The 5613-nt window shown below is 45.1% G+C and overlaps 1 long non-coding RNA gene across 1 annotated transcript; it reads right to left on the reverse strand.

Annotated features, from left to right (window-relative positions):
• Positions 1-1704: 1704 nt before the first annotated feature.
• LOC131381804 (uncharacterized) lies at positions 1705-4020 on the reverse strand. The gene is made up of 3 exons (XR_009210746.1): positions 3938-4020; positions 3068-3284; positions 1705-1717 (listed from the first exon to the last, which is right to left on the reverse strand). It is a non-coding gene; the product is annotated as an uncharacterized LOC131381804 (long non-coding RNA).
• Positions 4021-5613: the final 1593 nt, after the last annotated feature.

Here is a 5613-nt window from a genome sequence, read left to right on the forward strand (position 1 = left end):
GCGGTTGCTCACACTTGTAATCCGCACTCTGGGAGGCTGAGATTGGCAGGTCACTTGAGGCCAGGAATTCAAGACCAGCCTGGCCAACATGGCGAAACCCCGTCTCTACTAAAAATACAAAACTTAGCTGGGCATGGTGAGCACCTGTAATTCATTACTCAGGTGGCTGAGGTACAAGAATCACTTGAATCCTGGAGGTGGAGGTTGCAGTGAGCTGAGATTGCACCACTGCGCTCCAGCCTGGGTGACAGAGCAAGACTCTGTCTCAAAAAAAAAAAAAAAAAAAAAAAAAAAAAAAAAAAAAAAAAAAGAAATTTTTGTTAGAAAAGGGAGAACTGACCAGGTGTCATGCTCATGCTGTAATCACAGCAATTTGGGAAGCCAAAGTGAGAGGATGGCTTGAACCCAGGAGTTCGAGATCAACCTGAGCAAGATGGTGAGACCCCCCACTCGATTAAAAAAGAGAGAGAGAGAGAAAAGGGAGAACTAACAGGTGTTTGTCAGCTGAGCTGCTGGGTACAGAGTGCCCGGACTGGGGATGAAGATATCAGATCTTCCTGAGAAGTCTTTGATGGGAATTAAATCTCAGAGGTGGGGGCAGGGCTGGTCTAGTAAAGGGAGGCCAGCATGATTAGCAAGTAGTTGGAGGTGGGGCTCAAATATAATAGTATAACTCATGGTAAGAATTCTCTGCCCCATGTGGAACATGGTGGTGGTGTTTGCATTTACAAAGGTAAAAAGTATGGGCCAGGGCAATGGCTCATGCCTGTAACCCCAGCACTTTGGGAGACCAAGACAGGAGGATCTCTTGAGCCCAGGAGTTCAAGACTAGCCTGGACAATGTAGCAAGACCCTATCTCTACAAAAAACGCACACCTGTAGTCCCAGCGACTTAGGAAGACTGAGGCAGGAGGGTCACTTGAACATAGGAGTTTGGGGATCCAGTGAACTAGGATCACACCACCGCACTCCAGCCTAGGCAACAAAGTGAGACTCTATCTCTGAAACAAAAATAAAGAAAAAAGAAATAAAAAGTACAGGTAAGACCATCTGTAAAGGTCATTGTGCTCTGAGGGAAGAATTAAGGAGCTCAGCTCATGCTTCTTGTCTACAAAGAATGAGGAAAATTATCACTGGCTTTCCAGGCTGAACTGCCTTTGGTATTTCACAGTCTTGAGGGGGAAACTGTCATCCTTTGACTGTTCATTCATTCATTCATCAAACATTTTTGAGCCAGATACTGTGCTACATCCTGGGGATACAAAAATAAATGTTAACAATCAGTTCAACTAAGAACCTTGACCTCCTGGATTTGTGTAATCTATAATCCAGTTCAAACAAGCATCCTCTAACATCCCCCCGTGCTGTGGGGAGGAAGGTGGTTAGGAAGGACAGCTCAAGCACCAGGGGCAGCAAGGCTAATCAAGCAGAACAGAAAGTCAAAGTCCCGGAAGAGGAGTAAAATGCCAATCCACTAGGGGAGTCTGGAACCAAGGCTTTGCAACCTCTCCCTGGGAATGTTGAATGGTACCCACGAGAGCAGAAATACAGCACCAATTAGGTTACAGGCACTGCCACTAAAATTCAGTGAGGCAAAATTATCATTGAACTGAACAAGGAAATAATTTAGTTAAACAGATCTTTTGAGAATGCCTGCAGAGTCACTGGAATGAGTTGTTGACATTCTTCATCAACACAGAAAATGTTGCCAGGGTGCCTGCAACAAAAGAGATTTATATGATGCCACTCCTGACTCCCCAGAGACCTGCCGACCTGAAGCAGACAGATTAAAGTCAGCCTGGGACACACTTCCTGATTTTAAAAATAAACATTCTCCAGGTTTTGAAAAGTGAATTTCTCCAGGAAACACTTTACACAAGTAATACCCTGGAGTGTACATATTTTGTATTCTCTGTACTCTGTGAATATTTCTCATATTACGGACAGTAAGATATTCAGTGTTGACTTCGGATATAAAGGGAGCACATCCTTGAGAAGGAGAGTAGAAAGTCCTCGCCCAGTCTTTGTCCAAGTCATCATCTGTTTTCTGTTCATTAGACGTTAGTAGAGAGTCTACTCTGTTCAGCACCGTGCTGGGTACCAGGGTGATGCGGCAGGAGGGAAGGAGGAGGTAGATAACAAAGGACTTGACAGGTGGCCTTTTATACACTTCTAGCCTAATGGGAGTGGTGTGGGTTGAGTTCCCTGGGTCTGAGATAGAGAACTGGGGGCAAGAGGTTTATTGGGGAGTATACCCCAAAACAACATGTGTGTGTGACTGAAGGAAGTGGGCAGAGGTGGGTAAGTTGAGCTGTAATGCAACATAAGCCTGAGCGGGCTCCATGGGACACTCTGAAGCTGAGATGCCCTTCAGAGATGTCTCAAGTTGAGGTCAGGGAGAGGTGTCTGTGCCCTTTATTGAATGTTACAGAGTGTAGGCTTTCCCCAGGGAAGGGGAGTAGCCTTACACAAGACAGCTCCATTCTGTGGAGGGACATTTCCGAGAAGGAGCTGAGCCTGGAGCTTTCAGCAAGCAACACTCCTAGAAGTTGGGAAAATGCGAGCCTTGGGCCAGAACGTGGGGATCTGGGCAGCACACCACAGTATCCACTACAAGTGAGCATAATACAACAGCACGAAGGGCAGTGTGACATTATGGTGTTGTAATGAGGGTACAGATACAGTACAATGAGCACTCAGAAGGTGGAGGAACCGCATCTGATAGGGAGCAAAGGAAGCCTCCTGTGGAGGTTGAGGCCCCTGAATATGCACAAGCCTTCCACCCCTACCCCACCCCTTCCCCACCCCGGCAGAAGAGCGAAGGTAATTAAATCACACATTCCCAGCTGATGGGGAAGGAGGATGGAGCAGATGGGGGGAAATAAGATTTCTGCAATTATCTCCTTCCCCAGCACTTCCAGAGTCACAGCCCCAACTGGCAATCACTTCTGATTGCCACAGTTACAGAGCTCCTCAGGTCAGCAACCCCTTATAATATGGGTAGAGTGATGGCCACAATGGGCCTTTAAATGTGTCCACTGACTTCCCAGCTAACTGACTGGCTTACCTGATGGAGCAAGCCGTGTTTGGTCCAGGAACAAACCGGCCCAATGTCATCCCAGAATCTACAATGCCTCCCATTTTCAAAATTATTTCTTCTTATCAAGCGAGGTTATTCATTCGTTTTTCAAGAGTGGCTGTCGAGACTCGTGAAACTAGAGTCACCCTTCTGGGATCAGCGTGGATGGAAGCTCAGGATGTGAGGAAGTGCATGACGATCCACTCTCCGGCAAAGCCAAAAAAACTTTTAGAATCAGTTTTAACATTTATCCTTCTGTTTGGGATGCCTCCAGGCTAAAGGAAACAAATATTCCATGGATTTACCCCCAGAGAGCAATGTGTCCCCTGTCCTAGTTTATATTTCTGCTCAAAAAGCTGCTGTTTAACAGCTGAATAATGGTTTCCCTTCTCAGCGTTCTGTATACACTTGCACACTGCAACATATAGCTTTCTATGCCAAGGTTCAAAAGCATTTCTTCAAGTAAACAAAATTAAACAAAGCAAAGCACTTTGGCCCTATTCAGATAAAGCCTCATTTTCCTACATGTGAAATAGAGACTGGTCCTACTCAACAATCGTTGATTGCCAGCCTCTTCTATGCTAAGACTCACTGAATTACATTGACCTGAAGCAGCTAAATTGAGACCCGCTGGAAGGTATAATAGTTACATATTGCTGCATAACAAATTACCCCTACATTTAGTAGCTTAAAACAACCAACATGTGGCTGTGCACGGTGGCATGCCTGCAATCCCAGCACTTTGGGAGGCTGAGGTGGATGCATCACTTGAGGCCAGGAGTTCAAGACCAGCCTGGTCAATATGGGAAATGCTGTCTCTACTAAAAATGGAAAAATTAGCGAGGTGTGTTGATGCACACCTGTAATCCCAGCTGCTCAGGTGGCTGAGGCATGAGAATCACTTGAATCCGGGAGGCAGAGATTGTAGTGAGCAGAGATCCCACCACTGCACTCCAGCCTGGTGAGACTGAAAAACAAACAAACAAACACAACCAACATGTATATGTCACAGTTTCTTTAGGTCAGAAATGAGAGCAGCTCCACTGGGTGGCTCTGCTTGAAGCGTCTCATGAAGTTGCAGTTAGGATGTTGACAGAGGCTGCAAATATTTAAGGCTTGGCTGGGGTTTGCAGATCCACTTCTAAGATGCTTCAACTTACACAGCTGTTGGAAAGATGCCTCAGTTCTGTGCCACATGGACCTTTTTTTGTGATATGGTAGCTGGCTACCAATGGAGCAAGTGACTCAAGAAAGGGTGGCTATGATGGAAGCCACAGCGCCTTTTATGGCGTAGTCTCAGAAGTAACACAGAATAAGTCTCTGTCATATTCTATTAGAAGCAAGTCACTAAGTCCAGCCCATAATAAAGGGGAGGCAGATCACTATATTAGACACATTTCAAAACCACGGCAGAAGGGAAGGTGAGGGAGTGTTACCTGAGCTACAGAGTGATCCCTAAGCAAAGCTGTGCTTTGCAGTCTTATCTTGGTGCCAGTGCCACCCCAGTACCCTCCCATACTCCCACCCCACTTCATTGGCTCAGCTTCTTAGGTGTGTTCTCTCCTTTCATCAATCCATCCAAGTCCTTTATTTTATCCCTCCCAAAACTCTCTGTGCCCCCAAGATGATCAAAACAACTGGTGCACTAATCTCCTTCCAGGTAACCAGCATTTCATTAGAGAAACCTGCCTCTGCTGGTGAAAGTGAAAGTTCTCTTGGAGGAAGAATGAATATGTAGAGGGCAGTTCCCTGAAGAATATTGTGGGGTGGCTGCTCAATGTACTCATAATATAGTGCCTCTCCCAGGGAGCTTGCATGCATCAAAGGAACAAAAGTCAATGTCCTGACCAGACACTTCTCAAAAGACATGCAAGCAGCCAACAAACTTATGTAAAAATGCAAATGCTCACCATCACTAATCATCAGCGAAATGAAAATCAAAATCACAATGAGTTACCATCTCATACCAGTTAGAATGGCTTTTGTTAAAAAGTCAAGAACTAAAGGATGCTGGTGAGGCCGTGGAGAGAAGGGGACACTTGTATACTGTTATAGTAATGTAAATCAGTCCAGCCACTGTGGAGAGCAGTTTGGAGATTTCTCAAAGAACTAGAAGTTGCATTATCATTCAATCAAGCAATCCCATTACTGGGTATATACTCAAAGGAAATTAAATCATTCTACTGAAAAGACACATGCACTTTTACGTTCATCACAGTGCTATTCCCAAAGCAAAAATATAGAGTCAACCCAGGTGCCTAACAATGGTGGACTGGATTTTTAAAAAGTGGTACATATATACCATAGAATACTTTGCAGCCATAAAAAAGAACAAAATCATGTCCTTTGCAGCACTGTGGATGCAGTTGGAGGAGGCCATTATCCTAAGAAAACTAACACAGAAATAGGAAATAAATACTGCATATGCTCATATATAAGTGGTTGCTAAACATGGGTACACCTGGGCATAAAGATGGAACAATAGATGCTGGGGACTACTAGAGTGGGGAGAGAAGGATGGGAACAAGGGCTAA

Source organism: Hylobates moloch, unplaced genomic scaffold (assembly GCF_009828535.3).
Source record: "Hylobates moloch isolate HMO894 unplaced genomic scaffold, HMol_V3 SCAFFOLD_18, whole genome shotgun sequence".
NCBI lineage: Eukaryota > Metazoa > Chordata > Mammalia > Primates > Hylobatidae > Hylobates > Hylobates moloch.